The 22990-nt window shown below is 48.6% G+C and overlaps 1 long non-coding RNA gene across 1 annotated transcript in view; it reads right to left on the bottom strand.

Moving 5' to 3' along the window:
- Nucleotides 1–13830: 13830 nt before the first annotated feature.
- Nucleotides 13831–22990, bottom strand: part of LOC142290724 (uncharacterized) — a 69589-nt gene continuing 60429 nt past the window's right edge. The window contains exon 3 of the long non-coding RNA XR_012750369.1: nt 13831–14039. This is a non-coding gene — a long non-coding RNA (uncharacterized LOC142290724). The remainder of the gene's footprint in view (nt 14040–22990) is intronic.

Here is a 22990-nt window from a genome sequence, read left to right as displayed (position 1 = left end):
ACTGCTTAATACTTGATCATGCCCCACATGTTTCACAGCTGTTAGACAGCCAATCAACATGCGGGTATTGCCCACCGTTCACGTTAATACCATAGCTGCTTCCAAGCTGATCATACACTTCCAGGGTTCATAATTTACCTTCATTGCATATGCTCTGCTTTCCCCGCCCACCGACATCTGTGATTGGTTCAGTCAGACGCACCCTGAGTGACAGCGTGTATGACCCTTCCAATCTGTGTGCATCTATATTGTATAGTAAAAATAAATGAAAAAAAAATGGCATAGAGTCCCCCCATATTATGATGTCCAGCACAGATAAAGCATAAGGCTTCAGGCTGCAGCCCCCAGCCATGCGCTTATCTTGGCTGTGTATAAAAATCAGAGGAACCGCATGTGACCTTTTTTAAAATTATTTAAATAAATAAATATTAAGAGACTGACATGCCGTTTTCTCCCAATTTTCATACACATCCAGGGTAAAGCCTTACAGCTGGGCGCTATTATTCTCAGACTGGGGAGGCCTATGGTTATTAGGCCGCACCAGCTTAAAAATGCCCTATATTAGTAAGGGGGAGGGTCTATGAGACCCCCATCACTAATCTGTAAGTGAAAGCAAATATACACAAACACCAATAAAATCCTTTATTTGGAATAAAATACAAAAAAACCTCTCTTTCACCACTTTATTAACCCCCTAAACACTCTGCAGGTCCGAAATAATTCACACAAAGTCCCACAATTATTTAACTCTGCTACATCTGAAATTATAGCGCGCGATCATGGAATGTGTCTGCACGCTGTAAATGAAGGCAGAGAATGAGCCACGGTCAGTGGTGATATCAATCAAGTTAGTTAAAGTCACAGCAGAAAAATTCCCATGGTCCGCCTTTTGTTGTGACCATGGCTAACCTGATTGCCATCACCACTGATCATGCAGATATGTTCCATGATTGCGCACTATAATTTCAGATGTTGCAGAACTGAATAATTGTGGGACCTTGTGTGGATTACTTCGGACCTGCAGGGCTGTTTTGGGGATTAATAAAGTGGTGAAAGAGGGTTATTTTTGTATTTTATTCCAAATAAAGGATTTTTTTCAGTTTTTGTTTATTTACTCTCATTTACAGAGTAGTAATGAGGGGGTCTCATAGACTCCTCCCATTACTAATCTAAGGCTTAGTGGCAGCTGTGGGCTGGTATTAACCCCTTATTACCCCAATTGCCACTGCACCATGGCAATTGGGAAGAGCTGGGTAAAGCGTCAGCCTTCTCACATCTAATGAATGCGACAATCTTGGCAGCTGCAGGCTGCTATTTTAGGCTGGGGGGGCCTAATAACCAAAGGCCTTCCCAATCTGAGAAAACCAGCCCCTAGCTGTCTGGCATTATCTTGGCTGTGTATCAAAATTGGGGGGGGGACCAATTTTTACATTATTTAAATAATTTAAAGTAAAGCCGCATGCGGTTCCTCTTATTTTGATACATAGCCAAGATAAGTTCACAGCTGGGGCCTGTAGTCGCCTGCTTTATCTATGCTGGGTATATGGGGGAACCTATGCCAATTTTTTTATTTATTTATTTATTTATTTTTACTGTACGATATTGATGCACAAAGCGGCTGTGATTGGAAGTGTCAGGTACGCTGTTATCACTCAGGCTGGGGGCGCGTCTAACTGCAAGCAATCACAGATGTCGGGAAAGCAGTGCATATGCAATGAAAGTAAATTATCAGCGCCGGAAGGGAATGATTGGCCTGGAAGCAGTGTATAGCATCGCTGGAATCTCGGTAAGTATAGCGTGCCTGCTCCTATCCCCCTATCCTTTCTACCACCATGTTTAATTGTCCCTATAGACTTATATGGGGACCGGAATCTGTTCCGGAACCAGATTTTAAAAAACAGATAACAGGGACCCGCCCATGTGATCTGCCCATCACTACCCATGAACCCTAAATATACAAACACTCCTGGATATTGTTGTAAATCACATTCCTTTATTCTCACAGGCATTAATCTGAATCTTAAAAACTTCTAAGTTGGAGATGTTTCTAATCTAACATTGTTATCTGAATTGTGTTTTTCCGATTCATACCCACCATTGTTACTACAAGTATCCTGGAAATGTTAACACTACATTTCATGTTGCCCACTCGTTTTATAATCTTTTAACCATGTGGATTTTATCTTCTCCTTTTATGTTCATTTTTTAAAATAATACTGTTTATAATAAAAAGACGATTCCCATATATCGTTTTCGGATTATGTATAAATATTTATTTACACCGTGTGCAGAATTATTAGGCAAATGAGTATTTTGATCACATGATACTTGTTATACATGTTGTCCTACTCCAAGCTGTATAGGCTGAGAGCCAAGTAACAATTAAGTAAATCAGATGATGTGCATCTCTGTAATGAGGAGGGTGTGGTGTAATGACATCAACACCCTATATAGGGTGTGCTTAATTATTAGGCAACTTCCTTTCCTTTGGCAAATTGGGTCAGAAGAGAGATTTGACGGGCTCTGAAAAGTCCAAAATTGTGAGATGTCTTGCAGAGGGATGCAGCAGTCTTGAAATTGCCAAACTTTTGAAGCGTGATCACTGAACAATCAAGTGTTTCATGGCAAATAGCCAACAGGGTCGCAAGAAGCAGGTTGGGCAAAAAAGGCGCAAAATAACTTCCCATGGTATGTGTTACGACCTCACCGGAGTCCGCTCCTGCGACTTCTGCTTCGTCCACCAGGCAATACCGTATTCCCACTGCAAACAGTGATGGTCATAGGGGAGGAGTCAGTGCCAGTGGCTCTGGTGAGCACAGGCTTCACCCATCCACTAGGCTGGGTTTCGTGGAACCTGCAATACCACTGGCGGACTGTAGTAACATGTGTCTTCCAGCTGAAGTTTCCACCTTTAAGCTAAAGCCAATGAGAAGACACCACACCCTTCTAATTCCCCCTCCTGTCTGCTAGTCGCTGCTAGATATCATATTCTAGTACTGCTTGTTTCTGGTTCTCGCCCAACTCTGTATATTGATACCTGTATTTTGACCTCTAACTGCTCATTGACTACTTTCCTGCCTGCCATTTTTGTACCTCACTTTCATCTTCGGATTTGACCTCGGCTTGATTTCCTGACTACGCCCTTGTCTACTGATTTTGTCCCTTTTCTTTATCTCCTGGTTTGACCCTGCCTGATGACTACTCTCCTCTAGACTCAGCCTTCTACATGTAGCGATGTCCGGGGCCCTGTAGTAATTCCAAATCCCTGTAAAGGGGTTAAAGGATTTCAGGATTCTTGGAATCCTTATTAGTGGGCGGCTTTCCTACAGCCTGTCCGTGACAGCAATTCTGAGACTGTGGTTCCAGGCAGGCGTTACAGTATGGTTATGCGCTCTTTCTAACTGTGTGTTCGCCACCCTTCCATAATTACAACAAATATATTTTTTTCTTCTACAGTAAAAAAAACAGTAATAAAAAAAGACAGTTGCACTTAGAAATGCTAAAGCATGCAAACAATGAATGCAAGAATATAGCTATGCATTACTGCTTAAGGAAATGTAGGAAAAAATTAGACATTTAGCATACAAAAATGGCCATTTCTATATTTGCCCAGTAGCCACATCAAGGCATATCTCGCATATTGGGAACCTACTCTATACTGAAGCCTCTCTCTAGGTTACAAACCTCCATGTGTTTGAGCAAGTAGGAAGAAAATCACCTGTGGTTAAAGGGGGAGGGGTACACAGTCAGAGGGCATGACTGACAGCACTCCCAAAATGCAGTCTGAACAGGTCCAAAAATGAACATGACATATAATAACAAAAAAAATCAGTTGCACTCTGAAATGCTAATGCATCCAAATAGATCTGCATTACTGCTCAAAAAAATGTAGGAAAAATTGAGATATTTAGCATGCAACAATGGCCATTTCTAAATCTGCCCAGTAGCCACGTCAAGGCATATCTCTATACTGGGAACCTACACTAAACTGAAGCCTCTCTCTGGGTTAGAAAGCTCCATGTGTATGGGCGAGTAGGAACCTGCTACTAGAGAATAAAGTCACCTGTGGCTAATGGGGGAGGGGTGCACAGTCTGAGTGCATGACTCCATAATCTAGACAAAAATACTGAAGGCACTCCCAAAATGCAGTCTGAACAGGTGCAAAACTGAACATGAAATATAATAACAAAAAAAGACAGTTGCACTCTGAAATGCTAAAGCATGCAAACAATGAATGTAAGAATACAGACATGCATTACTGCTTAAGGAAATCTAGGAAAAATTGAGCTATTTAGCATACAAAAATGGCCATTTCGATATCTGCCCAGTAGCCACGTCAAGGCATATCTCTATACTGGGAACCTACACTGAACTGAAATCGCCATTTTTGTATGTTAATTTTTTTCCTAGATTTCCTTAAGCAGTAATGCATATCTATATTCTTGCACTCATTGTTTGCATGCTTAAGCATTGTCTTTTTTTTTATTATTATAAAATCAGTAGGCGGGAATAGGATTGGAGTTGTTTTGTGGTTTTTAATACACTTCTTTTTGTCATGCAGAGTAAATATTCAGTATATTTAGTATCATTTTTGCTCCGCATACACAGCAAACATGGAATAGATTGGATTTAAATGCTTCTGTCTAATTAAAATGATCGGCTCGCTATTTTTAATGGGGCTTTAGCCGGGACATTTAGCTTTACATTTTATCTCACATGGATGAAATTAATGCAATTACATTTGGAAATCATATTATCAAAACAAAACCTCATAAGACATAATTCAATTATAATGATATGCTAATTTTCCAGGCTACAAAAAAACAGTCACAATGAGGACTAGCCGCTAATAAGATCCAGCCTGGCCCTTTACCCAGAGGAGCTAACATGTCGCTAAAGAGAAGCAGGAACGTTTTTTGAACTCACGAGTAATAAATTATTTGCAATGTGACTTTGAAATCTGGAGATGCTACAAAGATTTCGGTGTGTTGGAAAGTTGAAAATTGGCTTTGAAACCTGAAATCTTCATTGCTTCTCTTGTGTTTCATTATACAGGTTTCATTTAACCCCTGTAATGACGAGAACCCGGGTGAAATAAGACACCAAACCACTAGATGTTGCCAGGCACACTAGTTGAGTGGATCTGCAGGGTTTGTACACTAGGTGTCGCCAGACAAACCTAGTGAGGGGCAGTCAAACAAGCCAGGGGTCAAAAGCTAGGAGAAAACGTAAATGACAAAAGGAGAGAGCAAAGATGGAGTCAGGGGATGAGCCGAGGTCGGAAAAAGAGAAGTTCTGTAAGTACAAGGGAGCGAGCAGAGCAGGAGTCAGGGGATGAGTCAGGGTGGGCAAACAGAGGTCACGTAAGTACAAGGGAGCGAGCAGAGCGGGAGTCAGGGGATGAGTCAGGGTGGGCAAACAGAGGTCACGTAAGTACAAGGGAGCGAGCAGAGCAGGAGTCAGGGGATGAGCTGAGGTCAGAAACAGAGACGTTCTGTAAGTACAAGGGAGTAAGCAGAGCCGGAGTCAGGGGATGAGCCGGGATCGGTAAACAGAGAGGTTACGTAAGTACAAAGGAGCGAGCAGAGATGGGGTCAGGGGACGAGCCGGGGTCAGTAAACAGAGAGGTCATGTAAGTACAAAGGAGCGAGCAGAGACGCGGTCAGGGGACGAGCCGAGGTCAAGGAGTCAGGGAATAAAGTCAGTAGGTAAGGAGACAGGAGGGGAACAGTGGAACAAGGTAGCGGGACAAGATCAGGTCAGACACTTTTGGGAATCAGAGACGTGCACTGCAAAACAGGAACTATCACTGGCGACGTTTCGGGTGAAACTGCTCTTAGATAAAGAGGAGCAATCACCTGGAACGAGGCTCCAAGGAACAGACCCCTCCAACATCACACAGGACTCGACCGGGAAACGGGGAAAAATATGAGGCTCAGCATAGCCTCTGCAGGAGAGCAGAGCACCGCTGAGCAGAATCATGACAACCCCTTGTTGCACGATGACATTTTGAAAGATACGGGAACGATGAAATATACAGCCCCAGCTCAGCTACAAATGTTGGGATGAAAAAAATTTGGATCCTTGCAGTTAACCTGTATAGTACTTAGAGATAAACAAATCTTTGAAAATTTGAATTTGCCCGTCTTCAAAAATTTTTCCTCAAAAGTTCAATTTGCAGCAAATCGATTTTTTTTACAAATTACATGTAATGCAAAAACTCCAATTACCCTGAAAAATATTTGAGTAACGATCTGAGGTCCACTAGTACTGCATTGTAAACCTTTCAGATGAGTTACTTAATAAACTCAAGTACTATGGGTAGGAAAAGGATGACATAGTGTTCCAGCAGGAATACGACCCGAAGCATACGGCGAGACTGGAGAAGAAATGGTTCAATAACAATGAAGTAGAGGAGCTGGATTGTCCCCAGACATCAACACAATCCAACACTTGTGAGTAGAGTTGAATAAAAAGCTGTATACATCCCCAAGTGAGCCGACCAGTATACACCAACACTGGGAACATGGAGAAGAGACCTGGGATCAGATTTCAGTCCACACATGCTGGAATCTGATCGAGAGACCAGAAGGATTCAGGCAGTGCTGATACCAAAGGGGGATTTACAAAATACTAACAAAATAATAAAAATTTAAATTTTGATTTGCAGGAGCAAAACAGTAACAATGCAGTAACTGACAAGAATCTGCATAACTAATCATAGGCTAAATAGATGCAAGTCAAATTTATGTATGAGATAGCCAAGATGATTGCCTATAAAAGGATGATAGTCTCATGTCACTGGGGAGGGAAATTAGCTAATTAGGCACAATTTGCCATTTTTACTTAAAGGTGCATTCACTTTTGTTGTCAGCGGTTTAGACATCAATGCCTTTTTTTGCTTGGATCTGCACTCCCCCCATTTGGCACACGTGATTTTAATCAGCAGGAGACTGCAAGAGGGGTCAGCCTTTTATTGCTCCCAGTTCACATATGGAAGCCAGTGGGAGGTGAGTGTGTTGCGGGCGGGGAGGACGCCGCCGCTGCGCTCGCTAACGCTCGGGTCCGGCGCTGCTGCGGCTGCTGCTCGGTGGCTCGAGCGGTGGGCCAGATCCAGGGACTCGAGCGGCGCTCCTCGCCCATGAGTGAAAAGGGTGGTTGGTTTTGGGGGATTTAGTCCGTGACGCCACCCACGGGTTGTGGTGAAGATGGGCACCACCGCTGCTGGTGACGGGGATCCCGGGAGCGATGGTAGGGAGCAGCTGGGATGTTGTTTTCCCCCTCCGTGGGTAGGGGTCGGTGGTCCCAGGACCCGGTGGTGTGACGGAGAGGCAGAGTTGGTGAGGTGCAGGGTTGCAGGGACAGCGCGGCGCGGTGCCGGATGGCACGGGTGTACTCACTCAGCAAGAGATGCACAAAGTCCTCGGTAAACCAAACGGCTGGATGGATGGCTGCAGTGTCTCTCCCCGGACAGGTGATGGCGGCTGTCTTTCCCTGCACCTTTGTGTACTGTTTGACTACGATGGGTCCCCAACGGTAGTCCGCTCCCCGGTGTATGGGAGCCGGAGGAGCCCGTTTGTCCGCAGGCGCTGGCCCTTGGGTCTCTAGCCTTAGGCGGTAGCTGTATACCCTCACGGTGCGGGTGGTTGCCTTCTAACGGGTCTTTGGTTGTTAGGAAACCCCTGGGGTTTCTGTCACACTCGGGTTTGACTGTTGACGGTGACTCCAAGCCTAGTCGGGGTCCAATGGCCCTGCCTGTGTGTGCTGGCTTCACTTCGCTCACCGGTCGGTACCGGCGGGCCACCGCTCGACCCCGGTCCTACGGTTCCGCGTTGATTCACCACTCCTGCAGACGGCCACCACCGTCTGCCAACCTTGTTGTCACTGCCTGAGCCATAAACCCAGACACTCTCCTACTTTACTCCTCTCACTTCAACCTACTCCACTGTTGTGTAACTTTTCCCGCCTCCAGGCCTGTGAACTCCTCGGTGGGTGGGGCCAACCGCTTGGCTCCGCCCCACCTGGTGTGGACATCAGACCCTGGAGGGAGGCAACAAGGATTTTGTGTTTGGCTAATGTTACTGTCTAATGGGGGTGGGGGTGTACATGTGTTACCTGTGACAACCTGGCTAGTCCAGGGCGCCACATTCCCCCTTGGTGAAATGCAGACCGTCCGCGGGCTGCCCGTCCATCACCGGTTTTATTTTTTTTTTTTCAAAACTGTAAAATATACATAACATGGTAACGATAAACATATAAAACATAAGCATTCTTGTCAGGTCACTTGAACGTTACACATAAAAACATTTTTAATAATGACGGACGGATGTCTTCCGCTCTCCCACCCAAGCAACCTAGCCCTGATGCTGCCCCTAAGAAGTGGGCAGCACCTCTTGACCCCAGTCCAGGTTCAGGCTGCCCAAGCGGGAACGGGTATCGTTACTCGCACCCGACTGTCACTTCAGGGGACCCCACGTCCAAGGGGGACCCCTGACCCCCTGAGGATGGCCACCGGTCCTGGTGGTGGCCAGGCCCCAGCCTGCTCTGCTGCGGGCCCTTCCTCTAATCTGCCTCTCCGGAGGCAGCAACGGTTTCTGTCGCGGGCGGAGGAGGGGACGCCGCGCTCTCCCACTGCTGCTCGGGTCCGGCTGGCACTGCGGCCTGCTGCTGCCGCTGCTCGGTGGCTCGAGCGATGGGCCAGATCCCGGGGACTCGAGCGGCGCTCCTCGCCCGTGAGTGAAAGGGGATTGGGATTTGGGATAGTTTATTGTCCGTGACGCCACCCACGGTTGTGGTGATTTGTTAGCACCACCGCTGCTCTGTGTGGGGATCCCGGGAAGGATGGTATGGAGCAGCCAGTTGTTGTGTTGCCCCTCCGTGGGTAGGGGTTGGTGATCCCGGGGCCCAGTGATGAGTTGGGAGATGCAGGGCTTGGTGGGCGCAGGGACGCGGGGGCAGCGCTGTGCCTTGCGGCACTGTGGTACTCACTCAGCCTGAGACGGTGACACAGTTCTCGGTAAAACACACGGCTGGAAATACGGTTCCCACGGACGGCTGCACTTGCTCTCCCAGTAGGTGATGGTGATGTCCCTTTGTCCTGCACGTAATGTTTCTGTGTTGGTAGCGATGGGTTCCCACCGGTAACCTGCTCCCCGGCTTGGATATGGGCCGGAGGAGCCCTACTTTGCCCTCAGACGCTGGCCCTGAGAAACTGGTGCCCTGGCGGTGGCGATGTCTCTCTGTAACGGTCGGACTGTTGCCTTCAATCAGGACTTGGTTGTTTGGAGACAGACATCCCCTTCACTGACGGATTTGGCAAATTTACGGCGACTCCTAGCCTTGCCGGGGTCCGAGAGGCCCCTGCCCTGGTGCTGACTGTTCTTTGTATACTGCTCCAGACCGCCGGGCCACTACCCGTCCGCGGTCCTTCCAGCAACCTCCGAGCAGTCCCCCTCCAGACTGTCACCGCCGTTGCTGACCTTGCTGACACTGTCCTGCACACAGCCGGACCAACTTCAGGCTTTTCTCCTCTCACTTTTACTCTTTTCTTCTTTGCTCCACTACTACTTCACTTTCACTTCACTTAGCTCCTCTACCACTTCACTGTTACTCCTTCACCTCCCTAACTGAACTGACAGTTCCTCCCGCCTCCAGGGCTGTGAACTCCTCGGTGGGTGGAGCCAACCGCCTGGCCCACCCCCTGGTGTGAACATCAGCCCCTGGAGGAAGGCAACAAGGATTTTAGTAGCCTTGGTGTTCCTAACTGGGGTGTAGGGTGTGGTGGTGTGATGACCTGTGACCCCTGGCTTGCCCAGGGCGTCACATTTCCATCCCACAATACTATTTACAAACCCACAAGTTCGTGGGTGGCCTGCTAGTTCTCGGCCATGTTCATGAGCAGTTTCTCATGTGGGTGGTAAAAACACACAGAGTCCCTCCGGGGACAACTTGCCGGCAACGGCCGGGATAATCACGTAGATAATCAGATGATCTTTCGGATGATTAATTTTCATTCACTCACATAACAAACGGTGCTGGGGGTCCCAACGGGGGACAACAGTATGCAACGGTGGACCGCTGCCTTCATTGCTCACTTCCGTACTCCTCACCCGGCTCCAGGTGAAGAAACACGGGTTCCAGCCCCTCCAGCGCATGGCAGGCGCAATGAGGAAGGGCTGCCCGGTATCCATTATTTCCGCTCCGAGGGATGTAAGTGGCCTCCATGTCATAGAAGCCGAGGACTCCCTCCTCCTGTAAGACAGGCTCCGTGTCAGCCCCCGAGCCGCTGTCATCTGACTCCAGGGGGTTAATGGTGGGACCTGGCAGGTTGGTAACGGTTTCCAGCTGAGCCCAGACTCGTGCCTCCTCAGTGGCAAGTGACCCGTCATCAGCCGGTGTACGGAGGCCCGCCATCGGTTCTTCCAAGTCAACCGCTCCAGCCACTGGTGGGCGGACGTCCTCTCGGGCCTCCGGGCCCTGGCGGGGCAACACGGACTCCGCCACCTCCATCGAGGACGGCGGCCTGAGCGGGGTTGTACGGGCGGTCAGCACAGGTGATGGAGCGGGCCCTGCTGGGGCCAGGGGTAGACCGAGTCCTTCAGCCGCAGCGGCTGGTCCTTCGGGGGCACAAGGACGTGGGTCACTCACCAGCTCCTCTAGCATGGCCTCTATTTCATGCGCCCACACGACCGCAGCCAGCTCCTCCATCTCAGCGGTCCAGCGATCTAGCAGATCCCGTACTTGGGCCCGTTACGACAGCACAACAGCATCACTTGGGTATTCCAAGTATACCAAGCCAAGCTGCCATCCCGGTGGCAGGCTCCGGAGACTCAGGCCTCTCAGGTGGTGCGGACATGTTGCAAGCTGCTTCCAGGAACCGGGTATCTTTGCAGAGTCCTGGCGTCCCCGCTTTTAGAGCCTCGGCTACATTAAGCAGACACACACCCGCCCCCCCTTGGTTCTCTTCAGCACTTCCACTTGTTGGGGGCGGGCCTACCCTGCTCGGAGAAGACGCTCGAGCGGGAGATTTTCGCGCCAAAGATAGCAGCGCTTCAAAATTTTCGGGCGGACACCGCCGGTGGAGATCACAAGGCGCACTTCTACTAGTAAGTAGATGGGTTCAATCCTGTTCACAGCGCCAAGTTTTGTCGTGGGCAGGGAGGACGCCGCCGCTGCGCTCGCTAACGCTCGGGTCCAGCGCTGCTGCGGCTGCTGCTCGGTGGCTCGAGCGGTGGGCCGGATCCAGGGACTCGAGCGGCGCTCGTCGCCCGTGAGTGAAAAGGGTGGTTGGTTTTGGGGAATTTAGTCCGTGACGCCACCCACGGGTTGTGGTGAAGATGGGCACCACCGCTGCTGGTGACGGGGATCCCGGGAGCGATGGTAGGGAGCAGCTGGGATGTTGTTTTCCTCCTCCGTGGGTAGGGGTCGGTGGTCCCGGGGTCCGGTGGTGTGACGGGAAGGCAGGGTTGGTGAGGTGCAGGGTTGCAGGGACAGCGCGGCGCGGTGCCGGCTGGCACGGGTGTACTCACTCAGCAAGAGATGCACAAAGTCCTCGGTAAACCAAACGGCTGGATGGATGGGTCCCGCAGCCGGCTGCAGTGTCTCTCCCCGGACAGGTCATGGTGACTGTCTTTCCCTGCACCTTTGTGTACTGTTTGACTACGATGGGTCCCCAACGGTAGTCCGCTCCCCGGTGTATGGGTGCCGGAGGAGCCGTTTGCCCGCAGGCACTGGCCCTTGGGTCTCTAGCCTTAGGCGGTAGCTGTATACCCTCACGGTGCGGGCAGTTGCCTTCTAACGGGTCTTTGGTTGTTAGGAAACCCCTGGGGTTCCTGTCACACTCGGATTTGACTGTTGACGGCGACTCCAAGCCTTGTCGGGGTCCGATGGCCCTGCCTGTGTGTGCTGGCTTCACTTCGCTCACCGGTCGGTACCGGCGGGCCACCGCTCGACCCCGGTCCTACGGTTCCACGTTGATTCACCACTCCTGCAGACGGCCACCACCGTCTGCCAACCTTGTTGTCACTGCCTGAGCCATAAACCCAGACACTCTCCTACTTTACTCCTCTCACTTCAACCTCCTCCACTGTTGTGTCACTTTTCCCGCCTCCAGGCCTGTGAACTCCTCGGTGGGTGGGGCCAACCGCTTGGCTCCGCCCCACCTGGTGTGGACATCAGACCCTAGAGGGAGGCAACAAGGATTTTGTGTTTGGCTAATGTTACTGTCTAATGGGGGTGGGGGTGTATGTGTGTTACCTGTGACAACCTGGCTAGTCCAGGGCGCCACAAGTGCACAGCTCCTCTCACTATGTGCTGGTGCTGTGTGGCTGCTGCTGTTGTGGTGGTGTCGTGTCAGTGGGGCGGTGCGGCCTGGAGCCTTGGGGGCTTCACCTTGCAGCATGGGCGCTGTGAGGCACCAGGTCGCCTGCCCTGCTGGCGCTTTGTTGCTGCACAGTGCCGCGCTAAAAGGTTTAGAATAGGGAACCACTCAAGAGGTTCGCTGTGACATGGCAGTGGGCTTAATACAATCTGATCAGAATGGTAACAAAAGAACCTCATGTTCTATTTAATTTTTTGCCTAGCGGCTTTAGATCATTGTATTTTTTTGGGATGTGCGATCCATGTCTTTTTCTTCATAGTGTGTCATCAATGGCTGTGTGTCGAGTTATTTAGAGGGCACCAAATTTACACTGTTGTACAAGCTGTACACAGACTGCTTTATATTTGTCTCACCATCGCCGCTCCTAGCCCACGGGTACCGATGCTCATGCCCGCTCACCTTCCTTGCTCCCGCATCCTCCGTCTGGTCCCACGGCCTCCAGTTGTCCTCTGATGTTCTGTAGGTGCCAACATTCTCCTTCAGCTGCTCCCTCTTGCTCAACGCTACCTGTCCTGTCCTCTGGCTCCCTAGGCTTGCACATATGCCGCAGGGCTCTTGGTAGGATGCTTATGACTGTTCTCCCTTTACTTATATGGCCAGCGTGATCTAAGCCAGAAGTGCCTCTCGCCCACCCGCAGTGAAGCACAGAATATATAAGGCATCCTCCCTCTTTGGGAGGTGCCAGTTCAACTTGTCTCTGTAGCTAGTCTGCTTATGCCAGTTGTCAGGTCCCCCTGCTCTTATCCGCACTCTGTATTGTCCAGTGACTTTGTTCTGTTTCTCCCTAGTACTATCAGAGAACCCACCTGTTTCCATCCTGTGTCCTCTAGACCCTGCAAGCATCCTCCCACCTGCCTGTGTCCACTGAAACCAGTCTACACCATCTCGCTCCAGCTACTGGTCTTCGTCCTTTGGCGCCAGCTACCGAGGTACTGGGATCCCCGAGGCTGCCTCCTGTTGGCTACCTGTCCATGTGTGTACCTATTTACACCTCCTGTGGTTGTATTGAAGACTCGATGGCCACTCAGGTCTGCTCCTTTGGGTAAGTGAACGGTATCTTGGACCAATGGACTCACTTCCTTCTCATTCGGTTTATCGGGTGTAACAATATTGTATCAATGTGTCAGATCTTCAATCTTGACCCTTTAAAAGATATAAAATATTTAGAGAAACGAGAGGGGTGTACTCACGTTTGTGATTTACTGTGTATAATATAGACACACATACATACATACATATCTCTTAGAGAATAATGAAGAGAAACATAAAAAATTGTGTGGGTTAAAGAAACACTAAACCTACAGTACAAGCAAATGGAAAAGTAAACAGCAAATAAACTTGTCAGTTACAGAATTTTCCGCAGTTCTTATAAGCAGCACAGGGACGCCAACCGTCCATAAATTTCCAGAAAGTCAATAAAAATGTGGACTTTTTTCTGCAGTTTCCAGTGATTCGTCTAGAGCTTTTTGAGGCTGTTGGTACTTGAGCAGGTCGTTGTGTTTGCAGTTCTCGTTATTTCACACCTGATCGTAACCGTTGGTAATTACTTCAGTATATTGAACTATAGATTTGTGCAGTCCGCAGAAATTGAAATTGAAATACCAAGAAGGAAAAGTGGTGGAATTCTAAATCACACAGGAGGGATAGACATGATGCTGATCTGCAAATGATGAAAAAATGAAAGCAAATTTTTCAAAATATCTCGATTTATTCTAAAGGGTAACTTGTCTACTCACATCATTCAGTAATGAACTCTTTAAAGCACGCCAACCACCAGGATTTTCCTATATTATCTAAAGCCAGTGCTATACTGGCACTATCAGGCTGATTCTATACATACCTTTAGTTGTCAGCTCGGATGTTTAGGTTTTGAAGCACAAGCAAGTAAAGTTTGTAAAATGAGCAGTTTTTTTGAGTGACAGCAGCTGGCGATCAGCTGATAGCTGGGGTAGGTATTCATAATGATTCCTGCCTGTTGTTCCTTCCCTTATCTGACCCTCACAAGATCTCCTTCTCTACTCCCCTCTCATCTCCTCTTCCCATCACTGCATGCAAGATTTCTCCCGTGCCTCCCCCATACTCTGGAATGCTCTTCCACAACATATGAGACTCTCGCCTACCTTGACAAGCTTCAAAAGGAACCTGAAGACCCACCTCTTCCGACAAGCCTACAACCTGCCGTAACCCTCAGTCTGATACAGCGCCGCACAACCAGCTCTACCCTCACCTACTGTATCCTCACCTATTCCTTGTAAACTGTGAGCCCTCGCGGGCAGGGACCTCTGTCCTCCTGTACCTGTCTGTGCCTTGTATTGTTTATGATTATTGTACCTGTCCCTATTATGTACACCCCTTTCACATGTAAAGCGCCATGGCATTGATGGTGTTATAATAATAATAATAATAATAATAATAATAATAATAATAATCTGTTATTTATGCTAATTCCATTATAGAAGCATTTTACTAATGGTTGTGACTAGAAGGACCTGTGCTGATGTCATACCTATATGACCAGAAGGGGCGGGGTCTCAGCCAACATAGCTAATACCAGGAAGTAACATTATTTTTCTGCTGTCCTGAGGCCCTGCCTTTTCTGGTCACATGGGTATGACATCAGCACAGGTCCTTCTACCAACAACTGTTAGTAAAATGCTTCTATAATGGAATTAGCATAAATAACAGATATGGGGAGGAACAACTGGCAAGGGGGCGGGAATCACTATGAATACCCAACCCAGTAATAAGCTGATTGGCAGCAGCTGCCAATCAAAAAGCTGCTTATTTTACAAACTTTACTTGCTTGTGTTTCAAAACCTATACATCCGAGCTGACCACTAAAGGTACGTATAGAATCAGCCTGATAGTGCCAGTATAGCACTGGCTTTAGGTTATATAGGAAAATCTTGCTGATTGGTGCGCTTTAAGTATTTGCTGTGTTTTTGTAATTTTTTCCCCGTGCAGTTTTGTCACAAAAACTGAAGGATTTCCTAGTGCCAGTAAAGTGAATTCTCATGAACTCATGCACATGTTGCTTATTTTTCCAGTGCATTTTTGAAGCAGTTTGAGATCTGCCACGTCAATTATTTCAGCAGTTTTGCAGCGCTTTTAATCTATTCTAATAAATGGTGACAAACATCAAATAGAAATGCAAAAACATACAGCAATAATGAGGCAAAAATGGGTGCATTTTATGCTGTTTTCCCTGACAATTCTTAAAGGGAATCTGTCTCCCGATTTAGCCCCTATAACCTACAGCCACCACATGTGAGCCCCTATATACAGAATTCTAGAAAACTGTATATAAGAGTACAGGTCGCTGTGTAGAACGTAAAAATAACTTATATTTATAATACTCACCTAGGGGACGGTCCGGTCCGATGGGTGCTGTTCTCTGGTCCGGCACCTCCTCTCTGTGGCAATCGATGTCCTCCTTCCACCCAGCCCAGTGTGGATGGCGTGTCCTACAGCATCCACACAGGCCGGTATTGTGGTCCTGTGCAGGTGCACTTTGATCTGCCCTGCACCTGTAGTGCAGAGGCGCAAGGTAAGGTGAAAGACTGTCCGCGCATGCACACTAAAACACTTTAATCTACTCTCAGCAGGGCACATCAAAATGTGCCTGCATAGGCCTGCAATACCGGCCTGTGTGGATGATGTCAGACGCGTCATGCACACAGGTCTCAGAAGGAGGAGGATGGCGAACGCAGCAGAGAGGAGGTGCCGGACCGGAGATCAGTGACACCCATCAGACCGGAACGCCCCCCTCCTAGGTGAGTATTATAAAGCTGTTTTTTATGTTCTAAACAGTGGCCTGGGCTCTTATATATTATTCTAGAATGCTAATGTGATGCCCTGGCAAAACCAGTTAGTCACAGAAAGACTTAATTCTCCTTGGCAGCTACACAATCCCCACACAGATGTACACCAGCCAATTTAGGCACTACTCACCCCCTCCCCAGGAAAAATGGAGGGTGCGAGAGGAGCTAAGGAAGTAGAGAGGAGTCAGGTTTCAGTTTGTGCTTAGGCAGTGGAGAGCTGACAGGGGAAGCTTGGAGCTCCCCGGAGAGAAGGTGGTAGCCAGAATTGTAGCCCTGGACTACCGGACTCGGTGGCAGTGAGGACCACAGGCGACGGAGATCCGGTCACGGGGATCCTGAAGTAACCGGGACAGGGTTGTAGCTCGACAGTGCTGGGAGAGGAACCCGATCCGGAAGCCGTTCAAACGGACTAGTCCAGACAAGAAAGAGACAGACAGAGAGTGTGGAAGGAAGGGCCCTGGCTGTACATCTAGGTGTGGGACCCGAAGACACCCGCCAAAGGTGACCGGCCATTTGGCAAATTGGTTTACAAAAGACTCTGTGTTTACTGACTCCACATATCAATACAGCCTCATCCAGCACCACGACTACCAACTGTAAGTGCTCTACTTCCTGCCTCCTAAAGACTGCTCCCTGCAACCTCTCACATTATCCTGGGCCCCGGGACTACACCTCCCCTACCTGTGGAGGGGATCCCACCTTGCTGCCCTGCTCCATCAGCCCCGGGTACCCCCATATCTAGGCAGCGGCGGTGTCCCCATCCATCACTGCAACCCACAGATGGCGTCACAGACAATCTCCCTTGTAAATACCCCTTTTCACTTGTGGGTGGCGGACCGCTGCTCGAGCCCGGGTCCGGTTCCCACTCGAGCCGCAGTAAAGCCCCGGATCCGGGCATCCTCGAGCAGCCCCTTAGCTACGGTCTGGCCCCCGCCCGCAACACTGTATATAAGAGCCCAAATCCCCATATTGCCAGGGCTTTCCTTCTATTCCTTTCCAGTCATTATCTTTGTGTTGTGGTACACAACAGTGTCCATACACTCTGGTGTGACAGTATTGCTATATAATATTCTCCATGCTGCTTCATCTAAAAAGTGATATATAAAAATGAGGGATTCCTGCTTTTCTGCTCTCTCCATGTGAAATGTATGGGAGACATCGTCACAGCTAATCTCCACCCACCAGCTCAGAAATAACTGAAAATTAGATATGGAGCCTGAAGAAAGAAAGTGTCACATGTGTCTACAGTCATGGCCAAAAGTTTTGAGAATGCTACAAATATTAATTTTTACAAAGTCTACTGCTTAAGTTTTTCTAATGACAATTTGCATATACTCCAGAATGTCATAAAGAGTGATCAGTTTAACAGCAATTACTTGCAAAGTCAATATTGGCTAAGAAAATGAACTTTAATCTCCAAAACACATTTCAACATCATTGCATTCCTGCCTTAAAAGGAACAGCTAACATTGTTTTAGTGATTGTTCCAGTAACACAGGTGTGGGTGTTGATGAGGACAGGGCTGGTGATCAATCAGTCATGATTAAGTAAGAATGACACCACTGGACACTTTAAAAGGAGGCTGGTGCTTGGTATCATTGTTTCTCTTCAGTTAAGCATGGTTATCTCTAAAGAAACACGTGCAGCCATCATTGCTCTGCACAAAAATGGCCTAACAGGGAAGAGTATCGCAGCTACAAAGATTGCACCTCAGTCAACAATCTATCGCATCATCAAGAACTTCAAGGAGAAAGCTTCCATTGTTGCCAAAAAGGCTCCAGGACGCCCAAGAAGGACCAGCAAACACCAGGACCGTATTTTAAAACTGTTTCAGCTGCGGGATGGGACTACAGCAGTGGCGAGCTAGCTCAGCAATGGCAGCAGGCTGGTGTGAGTGCTTCTGCACGCACTGTGAGGCGGAGACTGCTTGAGCAAGGCCTGGTTTCAAGGAGGGCAGCAAAAAAGCCACTTCTCTCCAGAAAAAACATCAGGGACCGACTGATATTCTGCAAAAGGTACAGGGAGTGGACTGCTGAGGACTGGGGTAAAGTCATTTTCTCAGATGAATCCCCTTTTCGATTGTTTGGGACATCTGGAAAACAGCTTATTAGGAGAAGAAGAGGTGAGCGCTACCACCAGTCTTGTCTCATGCCAACTGTTAAGCATCCTGAAACCATTCATGTGTGGGGTTGCTTCTCAGCCAAGGGAATCGCACCACTCACAGTCTTGCCTAAAAACACAGCCATGAATAAAGTATGGTACCAGAATGTCCTCCAAGAGCAACTTCTCCCAAATGTCCAAGAGCAGTTTGGCCCCAACAATGCCTTTTCCAGCATGATGGCGCTCCTTGCCATAAAGCAAAGGTGATCACTAAATGGCTCATGGAACAAAACATAGAGATTTTGGGTCCATGGCCTGGAAACTCCCCAGATCTTAATCCCATTGAGAACTTGTGGGCAATCATCAAGAGACGGGTGGGCAAACAAAAAACAACAAATTCTGACAAAATGCAAGCATTGCTTATGCAAGAATGGACAGCTATCAGTCAGGATTTGGTCCAGAAGTTGATTGAGAGCATGCCAGGGAGAATTGCAGAGGTCCTGAAGAAGAAGGGTCAACACTGCAAATATTGACTTGCTGCATTAACTCATTCTAACTGTCAATAGAACCTTTTGGTCTCATAATATGATTGCAATTATATTTCTGTATGTGATGTAAACATCAGACAAACACAATTAAAAACCAGAGGGCAACAGATCATGTGAAAATATCATTTTGGTGTCATTCTCAAAACTTTTGGCCATGACTGTAGACAGACTCAGGATCAGACCTCTCTATTACCATTTTCACTGTGCAAATTTAAATGGTGTTAATTTCCTTTGGGCACTTAATGATTAACTCCTTTCTGTGCTGCGGCAGTCTCTCTCAGGTGTCGTTCATTTGATAATTTCCTGATTTATGTAATCCCTCTGCTTCCTGGAGAGGTTGCTGGATATTCAACTTAGTTGGTGCTAGCCCAGGAGCAGAGCGGACGGGTCTGTTGGTTTCTCCTGCGATCTGCAACTAACTGCTGCGATTGATGTCATTTTTCCTCCCTCCTTTTCTTTGTACCCTTCACGTGCACCTGTGGTTATCCCCTGGAGCAGGCTTTAGATGTGAGTGAGTTTTTTTTTACCCTTGTTTTTGTTCTGTATAGGTGGGTGTTTGGGCTCCGTCCGGGTCATTCCCCTGCCCTGGGTGGTGGGTACACAGTTGTTAGGGCCTGGATAGGAGACAGTATTAAAGGGGGCTGTTTGCTGGGACTTGTGGTGTGGGGCACTTACTTTCAGGCTGGAGGCCAGGGCTAGTTCGTTCTTCTATACCGCTTCCAAGCTGCCAGCTGCAGCAGGTCCCAGTACCCTCAAGCACCACACAAAGGCACAGATCTCCTTAAACATTAATGTTGCTTTAGTGGACAAATACTCAACAAGCTTCACATCACGCCAGTGGCGGGCACGTTTCTTCTCCATCACAACGGGTATACAAATCGTTCTCCAGAACACTTCAGACATACACTTTGGTTCCCCATCGGGGTTTCCACTAGCAACCGGAGTCACTCTTAATTTGCAGGACAGCCACTTCCCTGTTACTCGGGCATACGAGCCCCTCATCCCTTAACTCACCTTCATTCTGCTGGGCAGGATCAAATAGTCCTCCAGGTGTCCCGTCATCCCACCCACAGGGATTTTCGGCTATAAGCTAGAATGGACTTTCCAGGGATGGCACTCCTCTGCCGGTGCTTTCAGGACCTACTCCCATTGTTAGAGCCCACTGTCTTTCCGCTACTTGAGGGGGTTCTTTGAGTATCTGCCAGGGGGTAACCACCAGCCAGGCCATCCAGACTTTACCCACACTCTGGGACGTGGTTCGCACAGCCCTCTCCACACTGGGGCCCCACGTGTCCGGTGTCGCGGGCGGAGGAGGGGACGCTGCGCTCTCCCACTGCTCGGATCCGCCTGCTGCTGCTGCTGCTGCTCGGTGGTGGCTCGAGCGGTGGGCCGGATCCCGGGGACTCGAGCGGCGTTCCTCGCCCGTGAGTGAAAAGGGGGGGATTTTGATTGTGGGGATTTGATTATTGTCCGTGACGCCACCCACGGTTGTGGTGATATTGGTGACACCACCGCTGCTCTAGACGGGGATCCCGGGAGCGGTGACAGGGAGCAGCCTTGTTGTTAGTTCTCCCCTCCGTGGGTAGGGGCTTGGTTGTCCCGGGGCCCGGTGATGGGGGTAGGGGTGGATGACAGGCGGGTTACAGGGCCTGGTGAGGTGCAGGGTAGCGGGGGCAGCGCTGTGCCGCACGGCACGGTGGTACTCACTCAGCCAATGATGAGGACACAGTTCTCGGTAAAACACACGACTGGATGGACGGGTCCCACAGACGGCTGCGGTGTTGTTTCTCCCGGCAGGTTGATGGTGACTGCCTTTCCCTGCACCTATGTACGGTGGATGGTTCCAATGGGTTCCCACCAGTAACCCGCTCCCCAGCTTGGATATGGGCTGGAGGAGCCCCTTTTGCCCGCAGGCTCTGGCCCTGGGAAATGGTTGCCTTGGCGGTGGCGGTGTCTCCCTCTCTTGGTTGGACTGTTGCCTTCTGTCGGGACTTGGCTGCTGGGAAACCCAGGAGGTTCCCTTCACTAACGAATTCGGCAAATTTACGCCGACTCTTAGCCTTGCCGGGGTCCGTAAGCCCCTGCCAGATGGTGCTGGCTTCTCTTTGTGTACCGGTCCGGTACCGCCGGGCCACCGCCCATCCACGGTCCTTACGGTAGACTCCGATAAGCCACTCCTGCAGACGGTCACCACCGTCTGCCAACCTTGCTGATCTGTCCGGGCCACACACCCGGACCAACTTCAGTCTGCTCAGCTGCCACTTTCCTTCCTTCCACTTTCACTTCCCTAGTTGATCTCCTTACTTTTCCCGCCTCCAGGACTGTGAACTCCTCGGTGGGCGGGGCCAACTGCCTGGCCCACCCCCTGGTGTGAACATCAGCCCCTGGAGGAAGGCAACAAGGGTTTTGTGTCTGACTTCAGTGTGCCTGACCGGGAGTGTGGGGTGTGTGGGTGTTGTGCTCTGTGGCCCCTGGCTTGTCCAGGGCGCGACATCCGGTACCAGGGTTTGACCCAGAGGGTCCGTCTTATTGAATAGGTTGGGAATATACATGAAGTAGTCTCTCAGAGACTCCTGTCCTTTTCTGTTTCCCTCTCCTTTTTATTAGCTGGACTCTTCCCTGCTATTAATTCTCTCTAGCCCCGAGTACCAGGAAAAGCAGTTAGCCCAATGTGGCCACCTAATGGCCTCTCACATATTACACCAACTTAGACATTACACTTCACAAACTGTACACAGTACACAACTACACCTTACACATTGTGGATTTTCATGTCTGGGGTGGTCGAAGCTCACACTCCCTTACAACATGGTCACGTTGGTGGCTTGACCCTAACTACAACAAAGTTTACCGTTGGGATAAGGAACAGCACAGGGTCTTCAGTCGTAGGGTCAGTTTAGGAACCCTGTTCCTCCTTAGTCTCTATAGTTTCCCATCACAGAAAACTGGTGGTTTTGGATGCAAGTCATGTAAACAATAATGTTATTTCTCATATGAACACTCGATATCTTCTTCCCAAAAGTCACCTGAAATAACAGGTACGCTTTTAAGTTCTGTCTTTATATCTACAAGAGTTTGTTTGTCATGAAAAAAAACCCTACACTGCCCTGTGAACACGCGTCTGGTTTAGAGGTCTCGGTAACCTTGAGTTTCTGTACTTGAATTGGAAAATGTTCCATTTAAAACTGCTCAGTCCTGTTCATGCTTTGACTAATTTTCTGTCTAAATGTTTTCCTCTAGACCTAGGTTCCATTATCTTCTAAATCAGCATTCTGCATGGCACCGTCCCAAAATGCTTCACAAAATTGAACCTAGCTTCATCTATTGCTCTGCTACATCGCTTGAGTTTAAATGTCCGCAAGGCTCCAAGTACAAAATCAGTCTAACATCACATACACAACATACAGATGTAGACATATCGGGTATACAGTGGGTATGGAAAGTAATCAGACTCTTTAAATTTTTCACTCTTTTGGTAAATTCAAAAAAGTTCATTTTTTTTCTCATTAATGTACACTCTGCACCCCATCTTGACAGAACAAAACCCAGAAATGTAGAAATGTTTGCATCATCATTACCATGAATTGCATGGATGACATTGCGGCAGCCTAGATAATCAAAAGCAGCGCTGAGGATTCCAGAAGGTAAAAGATTTGTTATACCAGGGTCCATCGATCAGGTTAGTAGTCCTATGAATCGATCTACCCATCTCTAGCCAGAGGCAACAAAACACTTTAAGGCATCATTCACACGTCATTCAAAAACACTCACGTTTTTCACTGACATGTTAAAGGTGCATTTGGCTCTCTGTGTGCCATGATTTTGACACACGTGTGTTCTCCGTGTGCTATCTGTGATAGCACACAGAGATCAGGCACTTATACTCACCTCCCCAGTGGGCCTGTATATAGGGCTACAGATACTCACTGTGCTGTTTGGTGACATGGTGTGTACCACACTCAACATGCACCAGAGGAAGCAAAGTAAAAAGTTGTCTCAGGAGATTAGAATGAAAATTATAGACAAGCATGTTAAAGGTAAAGGTTATAAAACCATTTCCAAGCAGCTTGATGTTCCTGTGACTACAGTTGCACATATTATTCAGAAATTTAAGATTCATGGGACTGTAGCTAATTTCCCTG

Source organism: Anomaloglossus baeobatrachus, chromosome 2 (genome assembly GCF_048569485.1).
Source record: "Anomaloglossus baeobatrachus isolate aAnoBae1 chromosome 2, aAnoBae1.hap1, whole genome shotgun sequence".
Taxonomy (NCBI): domain Eukaryota; kingdom Metazoa; phylum Chordata; class Amphibia; order Anura; family Aromobatidae; genus Anomaloglossus; species Anomaloglossus baeobatrachus.
Note: the sequence above shows the minus strand (reverse complement) of the source record. Positions and strands in the feature narration are given on the sequence as shown.